Genomic DNA, 16,020 nt, shown 5'->3' on the forward strand with positions numbered 1-16,020 from the left:
GTTGAGGAGAAGTACGTGCGCAATGATAATGAGGACTTTTTCGAAAATAGTTGGAAAGAACATATTCACCGAAGAATATTGGACAAACACCTCAGACGTAATTGACTAAATATTTCGCCGAATGATTTTTCAGTATCTCAAGCTCGACAATCATCAACTCCAGATATCAATCAACGAAAACACCTTGTATTTATCTAATTCTTTTATAGAGCCGTCGCTGACAATCAGTGTTCTTCATTTTTACAGCATCTCTTTCACGAACGCGTCAAGTCATCAGTGGCCGTATGCACATCTTAAAGCATATTTAAAACATATTTAAAACCGTTATCATGTCTCCTTTGGCCGCGGTGCTTTACAGCCAATCCCACGCTAATGCCCAGCAAATAGGCTGGTACACACCATCAGACGCCGCTGGACGCGGCAGTAAAAATGTCCGAGAGATAAAATTACATTATGTTTAGCTCAAGAGGTTTATTGAGGGGGCATTCAGAGGAATTCAATTATTTGAAAGTGTATTTTATTTCGATAAGTCGTATTTCGTGGGCTTTACATATTAAATGAAATTTCTTCGGGGCTTTTCATGAATCATTTCCACAAAATTCGTCGGAATATTAAACCAGAGCATCTTTCGTCTTCATTGGATTCTCGTCACACTCGCAGATCTGATTAATGTTCTCCGTGGTCTTAGCCAATTGCCTCTGCGAACTCTCAGCGACTTGTCCAGCCGCCAATGAAAGCTCTTCCTCGTTCTGGCGGAAAATTCCGAATGACAATAATTCTCTCGATTTATCGTAACCGCTGTGGGTTTCACATATTAAATTGGATTTTTCGGTTTCTTTCATGAGCCTTCATTCCCACAAAGTTCGACAGAACACGAGCAGTACGAAACCAGAGCATCTTTCGTCTTCGTTGGATTCCCGTCACACTCGCAGATCTGATGAATGTTCTCCGTGGTCTTAGCCAATTGCCTCGGCGGACTCTCAGCCACTTGTCCACACTGGCAACACAGCTTCTCCGCTGCGCAGATATTCATATTGCCGCCAGTTTGTCTTCTAGGACGCCGGAGGGATTGCCTAGCAGCCAATGAAAGGCTGTCATACCTGTCCCTAGCCCTCCTAAAATGGCCTCGCGTCTCATCCCGAAAGCCCTGAAAGCTCTTCCTCGTTCTGGCGAACAATTCCGAGTGATAATAATTGTCTCGATTTGTTGATTTTGGTTTTTTACATTGAGCTCCATGCTGACAGAATTCGATTTTCACTCTAAAGAAATTTGACAATCATAAGAATCCTTGAACAAAGTCTTCGGCCAAAGAACAGAACACTCGCCTCTTTCGCTGGCATTTATTCTGAGGTGAATTTTCAATATTCAGTCTAGCTGTTTCCGAACACTTTGACAAACATTTCGATTGCCTATTGGGTTTTCGTCGGTGGGGAAATTTCCGCCTGTGAATGGTGGTCAGTGATTCGTTGGACAGGCTAGCCATATTGGAAGTTGTCGGCGCTGGGGATTCCCTTGGTACAGCTGATGATTGAGTCGAGGTGACCAAAGGCTTGACCTGTCGAGCCTCTTGTACTACTTTTACCGGCTGTATCTCAATTTCGTGAGGTGTGGTGGCTGCGTGGATGGCATCCGAATGATCATCTGGAGATGTTTTCCTCTTCCTCAGACAGGATAATTTGGAGCATCGCTCTCTAATTGACTTCCAATACTGTCGCCATCTGGCCATTGCCACTGCCATCAGCATAATTGATTATCAAGGATTCAACTCGAATCGCTCAAAAAAATGATGGCTTATTTTGAGACTTCGAGTGTTTTAAAATATGATGAGATAAGAGACTTTCATAGACTCAAGCTGAGATTTTTGAATGCGTTGAATTAAAATGTTTGGAACTTGAAATTTTTGAATTTTTTTTTTGAAATTGGTTCTAAAAGCCTCAAATTAAGACTCAAGTTGAGGCTTTCGCATGTCTTAATGCGAGACTTGTCAGGTTCTACTTTGAGATTTAATAGTCTCTTAAAATCAGTGAAGCTTAGACTTGAGGCCTTTAGAAGTCTCAATTTAAGACATTTGACAATCTCAAATTAAGACTCAATCATAAGTCTCAAAATAAAGCTCGTTTTTTTTTTAAGTAAAGCCAATAGATTATCATAGTCCTTACTTTTATATGAGGTCTGAGAACTATCTCGACAGCAGATTCCGAAGATTCAACAAACCTACAAAAAACCCGTCTAAATGGCAATTTAATTTTCGACTGATGCATTATTTCCATTAAAAAATGATCAGCTTGCCTTTCCAATCTTGAGCAGGCGCCTCGTCAGTCGAAGCCTCATCGTCCGACGAGCCGTCAGTGTAATCCGACGTGGAATACGAGGTTCTGAGGACAGCAGGCTCCCTCAATGTTAAAATTGTCTTAGAACCCATAGGCATGTGCTTATCGTAACTCGGCGGCGAACATCTCACGACAATGATAATTTTATCCATATCTACATCCTGCACTTGAAAATTTGCACAAAACAATTCTTCTCCCTTTCCTAACCTCTTATTTAACATTGCGCAGGAATACAGACCCCATAATTCCTCCTCTTTCCTCTGCAGTTCAAGGCCTGTTTAATTTTCTTACACAACCTGTGGAGACGATGCTTTCCGAATGTCGGCAGAGTGGAATCACTCGACTCCCCGGTGAACCTCACGCAGTTGAATTAACTAACATATTGAGAAAACCAATGATTTACCAATTTGACTAGCGGAGATACAGCTTGATAAATTCAATCGATAATGCCAGAGGGAATGACAACGCGAGCCCACCCAAGTGAATTCCTGAATTTTGGAAATTTATGGATGATTTCACCATAATTTAACGCTGTTAGAAATTTCAACTCGCTTTCTTCAGTAAATTTAATCTCCCAAATGTGTACAGATGTCAACGATTACATTGTATTTGTTTTTTGTTTTATTTCATGAGTTCAGGTGTGACGGCTATTCTTGTCATTTCTTCATGATTTTAATTCGCGGAGTATTTTCACTGATGAATGTCTCAGATGGAAATTGCACTTCAGGTTTCTTCATGGCATTCGTTATCGTCTGAGGAGATATCCGTAGATCACGATTTTTCCTCTCGGTGTGAATGATGTCACAATTTTCCGGTTCACGTGATGTCGATGGTAATTGATCATCCGGAGGTGTCACTGATGTTTTCTCAATGGAATATTGAATAACAGCTGATAGACCGTCGACAAAAGTGTGCACATGGGGAGTCACAATTTCACAACACCGATGATTTAGATTATCCGATAAATTCCTCGAATGCTCGGTCATGAAAAATTTTTTGAGCTTCGTCATTTGATCCGCGCAGTGTTCAAGGGTAATTAAGGCACTCCAGGTATCATCCACAATCGTCTGAGTGCTTGCAACTTTTTTCGGAGATGACGGCTGCACATGCTCCGTGGCTTGAGTTATCTTTATGGTCTCATACTCGTCAACATTTTTCTTAAGCTCTTTAACTTTCATGATCAGTTCGCGGTGCCTGTCGGCCTCTATATTCACTGCTTTAATACCCCTGCATTTTCTCACTTCACATTTCGACGGCTTTTTCACTCGTTTTTTCACCAATGACTTATCCCCGAGGAACGATGACTCCGGCATGATGACCGACGGTCCAGGGTCATTTCGGTGATACTTCAAAGAGCTCGGTTTCACTTCTTCTCTAGCAACAAAAGGTGTATTTTCGTTTGTTACCACCTTATCCGCTCGTTGAGACACATGATTCCGATAGTTGACGAATGTAGTTGTATCTTTAATGCTTGACTCGTCTCGTTCATGAGTGGTTGTGCCTTTCCAGGCGTGGGACACGGCTTTTTTCAATTTACGCATCGCTGGATGTTGAATCTCTAACCTTCATGTCAATACGATGCAAAAAACTTGACACGAATAAGAAACGTGAGCAACTGTTTCTTTAGTCAACAAAAAAGAGTCCACCATTCAGAGGTGCGAATGCATTTTCATCGTGCCGTGGAAACCAATCGCAACATTTTTTTTGGGAATTTTATTTTTCAGGGGATAAAAATCTGTTTCTAGCCGTTGATAGCCACTGAAGAATTATTTAGTTGTGGGAATTGTGAAAAGCCAATGAGAAAAATTAATATACAAAATAACAAGCTTTATTTTGAGACGTATGATCTCAAATTTAAAGTTTTGAAAGTCTTAAATTGAGACTTTGGAAATTGTCGAGTTGAGATTTTTAATAGTCTCAAGTTAAGACTTTGAATTCTCAAGTTGAAACTTATTCTATTTTAACTTATTTTATTTTAAGATTTATGATCTCAAATTAAGACTTTTGAAAGTCTCAAATTATAACATTCCAAAATTCTCAAGTTGAGACTTTTAACCGTCTCAAGTTAAAAATTATTTTATTTTAACTTACTTTATTTTGAGACTTATGATCCCAAATAGAGACTTTTAACAGTCTCAAATTAAGACTTTCAGCACTCTCTTAAAGAAAAATTTCAAATTGAGTTCCGAAAGTCATAACTTGAGGCACTCAAAAGTGTCACCTTGAGTCTATAAAAAGCTCAATTGGAGAGTCTGAAATTAAGACCTCCCAAAGTCTCAACGCGAGACATTCAGCAATTTTAAATGACATCTCAAAGTCTCAAATGAAGCCTTTCCAAACTCCCACCTTAACACTTCCAGGCCTCAAATTGACATTTAAAACTGCTATTTTAAGACCCTTGAAATCATAAAATGGCGCATTACTTCGTCGAACAATCGAAAACTGCTCCAAAATTTCCAATTTGAATTTCCAACCATCAAAATTGAGCTGATAAAACCATTGCCAACTAATCAACAACAAAAAGAGTCGCACGGAGCCTGAAGGAGCCTCAAATATCCATCCACAACCGTTAAAAAGAAATTCAAAACCCCGAAAAATGGTCGGCGTATTTCAATCCTCTTAAATACTGATAGATCTCAATATAATTTTTTGTCACTCGCCTCCCCGAGTACTACAAAATAATCCACCCAAGAAAACGTTGAGCCAACTCCCTGATGAATTGCCCAACAATCGCGACACGAAGGGGGGAGGCCAGCGTCAACGCCCAACGCGATAGATCGTAAATCTTCATCGAAATGGATTGTTCGCCAATATGGTGGCGTTATGTTGGTATATCCAGGGTGGCCATCCACCGCATTCAACCAGCCCAAATGGAGTGTTCTCCCGACCAGCCCAGCCTTGAAATGAAGAGAAAAAAACGCCTATACAATTCGGCAGTGTACAAAGACCCCCTAGCCATTTGTCGCGATAAATCGGAATAGATCTTGGTGAGATCTTACACCCGAGAGTGGCAGTGTTGGACACCTCTGAGAACCCCTCCCCAACCTCAAAGTCACGTTACCCGTTTTTTTTTTATATTCAAACTGAAACTAGTCAAAATAACTACAATGCTCACAAATCCTTGAGCTGCAATCACAAAGTCAAAATAAAATAACATTACAGGTACGGCCTATACAAACGCGTTCCGCCTTAAATCCCAAATTCCTTTTGGTGTTCTCATTGTCCGGGGGATATTCCCAGGATAATCCAAATAACTTTTCACATAACACAAGGCATGCGATCGAAGTGATCCCCGTGTCGTCAATAATTCAGCCCGGCAGAAACAATGAAATTTATAAATACATCCAGATGGTAGGGAAAAGATAAATAAAAGCAATAGCACCTCCAACGGGTTCTGTAGGCATACGAATAAGTTATGGCCCCTGGTCTATAGAAAGTTGATAATAAAAGAAGAAGAATCCAGCGAAAAAAGCGACTCCGGTGGCAGCTGTTGGTTGATTATTATTTCAAATCACGACACGTGCATTAAAAGTCAATCCATTCTCAATGTAATTTGGAATATCTCAAGGAGATCACGAATCCCTTCCGAATTTGACAAGTGACTCTTTTCCTATTGAGACAACTGGACCACCCTGGTCCTGCGGAAAAGCGGTGGGCTTTCATCCCCCATTTTGCCCCTTCTCCGACACAAAAACCGAAAGAAAAACCTAAAAAGAGCATAAATCAGGCGTTGTCGCTCTGTTTACCACAAACGTCTAAACAAGCCTCATCTTCTGGGTCTATTAAGCGTATCCCGTCGTTTTTAAAGTCAAAGATACGAGAGGTAAGTATAGCAGGGACCTTTTGAATTCTGTATATACCTGAGGCCCAGGTAATCTTGTATCCCCTGTGGGAGAGACCCATTGATGTCACCGCTACCGCCAACTCTCTCTCCACCACACAGAAAACCGGGGGGCGTGCTAGCCACCCCATCTACCTATGGATATCCTTCTGACTCTGGTGTGCATTGTCCCCCCTGCTCCTTATATTTATCCTTCTAAAACGTTGATCCTATCTCGCGACATCGCGACATCCTTCCATTGATCCGCCGACATTAGGATTATACCTGCCAAAAACATCGCCCTGCCTTCCAGCTGTTGTGGATAATAATACGGGGGGCTTTTGGACGATATTTTGAGCCTTGGGAAATGCGCAGTCAAAAGTGCAATCACGTCTCATGTATTATGTGTTATTCAATTTCATGAAAATGTCATCATCCTCATAAAATATTATTTTTGGTGTTGAATGGACGCATTGTATGGTATTTTCATCACTTGTGCGCAAAGGGAAATTTTACGCACGGGTCAAAAAACACTTTTTTTTATACCTGCCTCAAAAGTGCACTTTTCGAAACGGTTTAGTGCGCATGAAGTGAATTCTCGTGCGTAAAGTTTTACTTTTGCACACTTGAAATTCACTTTACGCATGCTCTTGAACTTTACGCACTAGTAACACAATGTACTATTTTTTACCTCTGGGAGGTGTGTAGCGCGCGCCGAAGGCGGATGCTACCCTCTCAAGCGTCAAAAAACACTTTTACGCACACGTATTAAAATATACTATTTCATCACAACATGTGGAAAGTGGAATTTTTCACCCGCAAAGTATGCGTTAAAGAGAGTCTCCAATAAACGCGCGGCATTCGTTTACGTCGCGTTGCAATAAATATAGACTCTGCCTTAAATTTCACTTTACACATAAGTGATGAAATGTTTCATTTCGTCGTGCGGCGAAAAAAAAACTTTTCTGACGAATATGAGGTCGCAACCTGAGCCGAAGGCGAATGCTACCCTAGAAAACACTTACGCACACGTATTAAAATATAGTATTTCATTCAAATATGTGGAAAGTGGGATTTTTCACCCGCAAAGCGTGCGTTAAAGAGAGTCTCCAATAAACGCGCGGCATTCTTTCACGTCGCGTTACAATAAATATAGACTCTGCCTTAAATTTCACTTTACGCACAAGTGATGAAATGTTGCATTTCGACGTGAGGCGAAAAAAAAACTTTTCTGACGAATATGAGGTTGCAATCTGAGCCGAAGGCGAATGCTACCCTAGAAAACACTTTTACGCACACGTATTAAAATATACTATTTCATCACAACATGTGGAAAGTGGAATTTTTCACCCGCAAAGCGTGCGTTAAAGAGAGTCTCCAATAAACGCGCGGCATTCGTTTACGTCGCGTTGCAATAAATATAGACTCTGCCTTAAATTTCACTTTACGCACAAGTGATGAAATGTTGCATTTCGACGTGAGACAAAAAAAAACTTTTCTGGCGAATATGAGGTTGTCAGACTGCCGAGGGTTAAAAAAGACTTTTACTCACACGTATCGAAATATACTATTTCATCACAAAACGTGAAAAATATTACTTTCCGCACGCTCCGCGTGCAAAAAATATATCGACTACGTTCTGGCGAAAACAATTTCCCACTTCTGCAACAAATAAATAAATAAAAATGCGTTCGCATGCATTCTGATCGAGACTACCCGCTGATCACCTCGTCAGCATTGAAACCTTGGGTTGGAGATAACTCCTGATGCGTTCTGACTTCTCATCAGCGAAGTAACTCGAGATAGTTTCCCCCGAGATACGGGTATTTCTACAACTCGAGCTATCTACGTATTCATTACAGAGCGCGTGTAGGGGCGTACATCTGACGATTAGCTGTTTGGTTACGCCTTGGCAAAGCTACATCGGGCATATAAAAAGGGGAAAAATCGCTTGAGAGAGGAGAGAAGTATTGGGCTTGACGTCGTTAGCCAGCGCGATGCCTCCAGCATTTTCAGTATCATTAAGATGAAAAAAAAGAGCAAAAGTATCGCGGAATAATCAGCCTGAGCTGTGACTGTGCCATGCACAGGCATAACGGCAGAGGGCACCACCTGCAGGAGATGCAGCAGCCTCGAGGTCACAAAGTATTTATGTGTATATCTGTATGGTATATAATGTATGTACAGTATCTCCCAAAGAACCCGTGGAAATAGTTAACGAACCGCAGGGCGGCCGCAATATAGCGGTCGTTCAAAGCAAGGGTAACGAGCGCCCTCGTGGAAGCGCGTTAACGAAGGAAATTATTAGCGAACGACTGAGCGAACCACACGCTTGCCTCAAAGCTCCAAGAAAATCGACTTCGCGGATGTGTAAAGCGTTGCACATTGAATCCTTCTATTTGGAATAGCAATTGCAAGAGATTTATTTCAAACGCATTTTGGGGGATTATTCGGTGAAATTAGGGCCATGTTAAAACTGAATAATTTTGGAAATCGCAGTATCAATCTGTTGGAACTTTTGCTGGAAAAATATTTTTTAATACAATTTTTTCAAGTCTATTTAGCTGGCAGCTGAGTTTTTTAGGAATATCTCGGAATCAAAGGGAGATACCGAAATTTTTGTAATGACCTTTTTTATGGGACAAGTTGAGAGCTACAAAAAAAGTTCTGACGAAAATTTTGCTATCTCCCTTAGATTCCGAGATATTCAGTGAAAACTGCCGCCTCGCTACTGATGTCCGATGAAAAAAAATTTTCTTCGTCAATGTATTATTTCTATGGTATAAACCTGTGGATTTTTCTCAGATTAAATGATTGTCGCACGATAGATTATATTTTTTCTATTTTTCTGATGGTCACGACAAAAATTTAATTTTTGTGAAAGATATTATTTTTTTTTTATCAAGTTGGTTAATTTCCCTCAAGTTAATCTGCTGCACTCCTCATTTTTTCTCTCAGTGTGTTTTGAAATGCGAAAAATTAACTATTTTTTCTCACCGGAAAGTCGGAAAGAATGTGGCTAATGCTCAATGATTTCGAAGGCCCACCTAGGTCGCACCGTCGGAGGGAATAAGAAGCGTGCACTCTTGGCGCGTTCTATAATGGCGTCCGTTTGTCAAAACATGTCAAAACACGAATCCACGGGATAATATAATGAAAACTACCTTTATTTTACCTCCTCGGGATTCATCGCGGTCACGCCCCTCGATGCATCAAGGTACCCCACAGGTACCAGAGACCCTGCGATTATGCGAGTCATCCTTGAAATGTTCCCCCCTCCCCCGCCCCAAAACTCTCATCTCTTTACATTATCCAAAAACAATATTAACAATACACGTGGAGCACTGAGGCACATTGTTCCATGATTCAACGGAAAAAATTATATTTTGAAAAATATATTTAAAAAAATCTCAACTTGGGCAAATTTATATTTAAAAAATTCATGAAATATCTTTTATTTATATTTTTCATATATTCTTTGTAAATTTGAAAAATACTTGGAAATACTTCCACTGAAAAAATGGCGATCCATACAACAGCAATTACGAAATACAGATTGCACATGTGTCCGTGCCGTGTGAATTTCAGATTCGGGCGTCATCCCAGCACCGCAACAATACAATGATGAATGCCCCATGCCACATAGCACAAAAAAGATGAACACACAATAGCAAACGAGAGGAGAGAAAACAGATATCCCCCTCCCTCAGGATAACGAAATAATAATAACAACACCAACAATAATGATGAAAAAGGAAAGTAGGAGGGGTCAAACTGATAATAGAACCCCGTAAAAATTTTGTTGTCGCCCTTACAATACTCAATTATACTCGGGAGCATAATCGCCAAGGAGATTCTCCCCTTATTCGTTACACTAAAAACCTCACTCCTTCATTCCCAACAGCAAAACTCGTTTTTCCGTCGCCATATTAACGTACCCGCGATTCATGAGTCTGCCACAAACACGAAACGTGACGTTTGGACACTCTCGTTATCCCTCGGTAATAACAACGTCCAAGTTGTCTACCCGTCCAGTGCCGTTTAGACACACCTCATGTTACTTTAATCGAAATTTATTCATCGACAGCCGTCATGTACCAGCGCAAGGAAGGAGAAACAATGAGAGAAAAAAGTCTTCCTCCGTACAAGAGGAGAAAGAGAGAGCGCGAGAGGGGGAGAGGGAGAGAGCGATACATAAGTGTTGATCGAAGCGGCAAACCTTCAATTCAATGGTTGGCATATACATATAAGCGCTTCATTTAGACTCGCAGAGAAATCTCCAACTGAAAATTTCCACCCAGGTCGTGACGGCCCAGCCGCTGGAGCAAGGTTATAATTACTAGGTGACCCGAGGCGACTCTCTCCCTACGGAATCAATCCGCATTGAATTTGCAGATTATTGTTTCCTCGGCAAATTGATATTTTTGCTTCTCAATGGAAGCGAATCAATCAAATTTAAGTTTCGCATTATCCATCGACATTAATTAAAATTTAATCCATGTATTATATTTTTGGGTTTTTGATTTTTTTTGAATTGATTGTCTCATAGAAAAATGCTCTGTATTCATTGAATGACGGCTTAATAAATTATTTGGATGTCACTTCGGTCGAGTTCGAAGATGACGGCGATGATTTTTCTTTTTTTTTTAATTTCGGAGGTGAATTGAGTCTGTTGAGGCTGATTACCACTGATATTAGTCATCCAACATCTCAAGAATATACAACCTAACCATATTTAAAGAGATTTGGGGGTGAGCGAGGGGTCGTAGCCCCTCGAGGGAAGAGCGAGCGAAGCGAACGAGGGGGCGAAGCCCCCCGGAAGTGAGAGCAAGCGAAGCTCCGTAGAATTTAATTAAATCTAAATCACGAGTAAAGGGCGCGGCACCCTAGTATCTAACTAAATTAAAAATAAAACAATTCATTAAAGAAAAAATTTCATTGACCTCAATAAAATGATATGAAACGCCGAATATCCTGCGGTATATTCAATAAAACCAATTTTATTGAGTCTGTTGAGGCTGACTACCACTGATATCAGTCATCCAACATCTCAAGAATATACAATCTAACCATATTTAAAGAGATTTGGGGGTGAGCGAAGTGAGCGAGGGGGCGAAGCCCCCCGTAGGTGAGAGCGAGCGAAGCGAGCGAGGGGTCGTAGCCCCTCGAGGGAAGAGCGAGCGAAGCGAACGAGGGGGCGAAGCCCCCCGGAAGTGAGAGCGAGCGAAGCTCCGTAGAATTTAACTAAATCTAAATCACGAGCAAAGGGTGCGGCACCCTAGTATCTAACTAAATTAAAAATAAAACAATTCATTGAAGAAAAAATTTCATTGACCTCAATAAAATGATATGAAACGCCGAATATCCTGCGCTATATTCAATAAAACCAATTTTCCACTTGTTTTTTCTCGATGCGTTCACTTAAAGTGAAGTTATAACCGCCTGAAGCATTCAGATCTGACTTTTCAACTATTTTCAATTAATCACTTATATTTACGAAAATTTCTAAGAATGCACGATTCGATATGTTGATCAGAAAAATTTCCTGCGACCCCCAGTATTATTTTTTTCTTAGCAGAGCCTTTATTTTCGGGTTTCCATGGTCAAACGAGCTAGATTGACCGGAGTATATCTCCAACAGCGAGGAGTTGCCCACGGAGCCTACACCACGGAGAAACTATAAAACTCCACCTCCTAATTTCTTCTTTGTCTTGTGGCCCCCTCGGCCGTATTCTGCTCCTTACTTGTTCAATGGTTATTGTATCTTCTCCTCTGCCGATCTTTCCCCCCTTTTTTTCGTATGAAACATGGCCTCCACACGTGTGGTATCCAAACAATGGCCGACCAACATTAACCGTCCGCTTGTCTTGTCTGTGTCCAACATTTTCGTTTGTACCTTTTCGCTGAGTGATTAAATATTTCTCCACCTTATGAAATTGTGTTGGGTTAATACTGGTTAAAATAATTGAGTTAATTGTCGTTGTGGATTGGTAATGACAGTGGTAATAAACGCTGGCCCACGAGAGAATGAGAATTATCCATTTATCCGCGTGTTTACCCGTTCTTTAGTGCGATAAGAATCGGATATGCGCCTGCTCGTCCGCTTATATGGCTTCACGCAATATAAAACAACAGGAGGAATATACTGGGAACAATGGGACAAAGAGGTGTCATTATCGCTACACTTGCCTTTTCAATTTTATTCACACCTACATTTCAACATCTATTAAAACACAGAAATAGGTGGAATCGAGTGCTTTAATATTTTTATGAAAAAAAATGAGAATATTAAATTTGTTGCTTCACTCTTGGCGCCACTTTAAATAAGAGGCGTAAGGATCGATGAGTGACAAGGGGAAAACGGGGTACGACGTGATGGGTTAAAATATCGGGAGATTTCCTGTAGGAAATGATGAGGCGATGACGGCGCATCGGTGGTGTCTGATACTGACGAAAATGGATATGAGCATTGGAGAGAAGTTCTCTAGTATTTAATGCAGGCAATTTATTCGGATCGTATAATCTTTTCATATGATCATGTTTGTCATTGTTTTTTATCACGTTCATACCCAAAAAAGTCTCAATTTGAAGCTTGAATTTCGTAAGTTGAGACTTGAAAGTTACAAGTTGAGACTTGAAAGTGTCAATTTGAGACTTGAAAGTTTCTATTTGAGACTTGAAAGCTTCCATTTGAGACTTGAAATTGTCAATTTGAGACTTGTATGTTTTAATTTTGAGACTTGAAAGTTCTAATTTGAGACTAGAAAGTTTCTATTTGAGACTTAAAAGTTTCCATTTAAAACTTGAAAGCTTCAATTTCAGACTTGAAAGTTTTAATTTGAGACCTGAAAGCTTCAATTTCAGACTTGAAAGTTTTAATTTTGAGACTTGAAAATTTGTATTTCAGACTTGAAAGCTTCAATTTGCAACATTTGAAAATATAAACTTAAGACTTTCCGAAATTTCAACTGGAGATGATAAGTCCCAAAATGAAGCTTGTTTTTTTGCGTGCGTGTCCTCTAAAATGATTGAACCATTGAGCACTGAATCATTCAGCTATCTTTGAATGATTTGCTTTTAATTCTCGAAGTAACAGACATCCAGCACGTGTTGAGCCAGCAGGACACCTCTAAACGGTCAAAGTCAACTGTCCTACCAAAAAAAATTACAAGAACTCGTGGCAAGGATAAAAGCTCTGCGAGAGGATCCCGCACAGAGCACAATCGCGTATTGAAAACATTGATCCTATACAGAGAACGTGCCAGAGCACTCCTTCCCTCCAACGTGTGCCCAACAGCCAGCAGGGTGGTATTGAGAAAACTACAGATTACATTGTAGCATCTGAGGAAAACACGAAAATATTGTGTTTACGACATGAAAAGCATGAGACACCTTTTGGGGACTGCAGCCAGTACAAGTCAAAATGCGGGCCCTGGCAATCGCCTACACAAACACCTTTTGTCGAGGTCATTGCTTTTGTCGTCGTTCCTTCTTCCATTCTCACCTTCCGTTTATATACCACAAAACGACGTGGAGGCATATTACACAATGACCTACCAGTTTGTTTGACAATAAAAAAATCAGATTTGTTCATTCAGGGGGACAGGGCATCAATGGAGGGAAGATGTTCGGGTGAAGGGACGCGTGTGCCTATTGGCACATCTTCCTCGGTGGCAGTGCGGATTTTATTTTTATTTTTGCTTCCAAATGGAAGCACAAATAAAAATAAAATCCACACAGAGAGAAATGTTCAGTAAAAATTACGGAACTCACAATTCGCTCACCGATTACAGAAATGACTCAGAAAATTTCAGTGACCGTATCGTAATTTTTCACAGGAGATTCAGATAAAAATTACGGAACGCTCTGGAATATATATAATTTCATATTTGAACTTTAATCAAATATTAAACTAAATTAGAAATATAACTTGTTACATTTTTTTCAACATTAAAAATCTCGGATTTTCCCACTGCAGTTCTTCAGTTGTAGATGGCCTCCCCAGTAGTGTTTTCCATCTGCATGGAGACAGAACCCGAGTCTCCGTTAGGAGACACACGAGCGAATGAGACACATCCTGACTGGTAACAATGCGGTAGCAGATTCTCACTCGGAAGAAATAAGCGCCAGTAACCGCACATGTCTCGTTTGCTCGTCGTCTCCATCCGGTCAAAATTGGTTCACATTATTTTTTCGTTCTCCAGTGACACCCACTGTCTATCCTTCCTGGATATAGCACGAGAAACCGCGCACTATCCCTCATCAAAATTCTCCGTTGGTGTAAAAATCATGTCTTCTTTGAATTCTCCTTGCGGCGGGAAAACGTCCCGAAGTAGACGGTTTTTTTCTTCTCACCACCTGGAAGGCACACATCACCTTTCGTTTGGCCATTGAGAGACGAATCTTTACAAATCGTGTGGAGATACAAATTATTGAGGAGATTGTGAAAAGACCGCGTGGTCGGAGAAAACCGCAAATCACTTCCCTCACTCTCATTCAACTCTTGTGATTTTTTTTCTGATTATGTTCACATTGAGGGGACGATTTTGAAAATTTTCGAAGACTGGTAAAATGAGTTGGAGAACTGTTAATAAAAAACTAGAAGCGAATTTTTAGTCTCAAAAGAGGACTAAATTTTTTAATTTTAATTTGGAATCCGAAGTTCTCAAGTTGAGAGGTTTAAAGGTCTTTACTTGAGACTTTGAGATCTCAATTTAAGCCTTCTGAAACTCAAGTTGAGACTTCGGAAGATCCTAATTTGAGACTATCAAAGTCTCAAGTTGAGACTTTCGAAGATCTCAATTTGAGACTTCAAAAAGTTTAAAATTCAATTTTTCACGTCAGTTCAAGACTGTTAAAATTCTTAAATTGAGACTGTCAGAATTTTCACCTTAAGACTGTTAAAATTCTCAACTTGACAATTTTTAAAGTCTCAACATATAACTATTAAAAGTCTCAATTCGAAACTTTTGAAAATTTCAATTTAAGACTTTCAAAAGTCTTAAATTTGAGATCCTAAATTTTAAGGTAAAAAGTTCGCTCTATTTTGAGACTTTAAAATGTCCCAAAAGTCGGAATTTTTTAAAGTTTCAAGGTATAACTTGCTAAAGTCTCAAGAGACAGCCAAAATCTCATTTTAAGGCCTTAGAAACCTTAAAATAAGGAAATCTTCGTTTGAATATAATTCTTGCGACACAATATCTCAACCAATCTTCACCTTCTCGAATAAAATATATAAACCAGGTGTGGCCATGGGGTGAAAAATAATTAACGCCTTTCATACACACCTCGCCCCAGTACACGCTCATTAGACGTACCGCCAACGTATTATAGATTTTATCCGCGCAACACCAATCCCATATGGAGCATCCATACATGCGTCTACAAACAATCATGTCTGAAAAGTTATAAAGCGCTAGATGCTGTCCAATAACTTTAGACTGCCATCCCTGGGCCCGGCTTCAGAGACCCCCAGGAATTATTCGAAATTTGAATATTTCACTTACGACAAATAATTAATGAGTTTCGAGTCTCAGCCAACGACTTCGTGGAGAGAAATTTCCCGTGGAGAGCCGCATGTGCCAAAGAACATAATTCAACCAAAAAAATGGAGATAGCGGGAGAATTGGTAAATAAATGAGATCCCGGACCACTAGAGATATATATGAGTGGAGTCGGAACATTATTAGTTGTTCGCATGGCTTCATGTGTATATTTCACGAAACACACGCGAGACAGGGAAGGAGAGAACGAAGGCTTTGGAGGAGAAAAGGGTATTTAAAAGCTGCAGCACAACAAAACGAAACGCCCCCAGAGTCGATTATTATCTTGCGGGGTCCACTGGAGACGGTGTATTCCAAGGCACCCGTT

The 16,020-nt window shown here is 40.2% G+C and overlaps 1 pseudogene; it reads right to left on the reverse strand.

Annotated features, from left to right (window-relative positions):
* Positions 1-1,682: 1,682 nt before the first annotated feature.
* LOC107036756 lies at positions 1,683-3,871 on the reverse strand (annotated as a pseudogene).
* Positions 3,872-16,020: the final 12,149 nt, after the last annotated feature.

Source organism: Diachasma alloeum, unplaced genomic scaffold (genome assembly GCF_001412515.2).
Source record: "Diachasma alloeum isolate Michigan unplaced genomic scaffold, Dall2.0 Dall_scaffold_00211, whole genome shotgun sequence".
Taxonomy (NCBI): Eukaryota; Metazoa; Arthropoda; class Insecta; order Hymenoptera; family Braconidae; genus Diachasma; species Diachasma alloeum.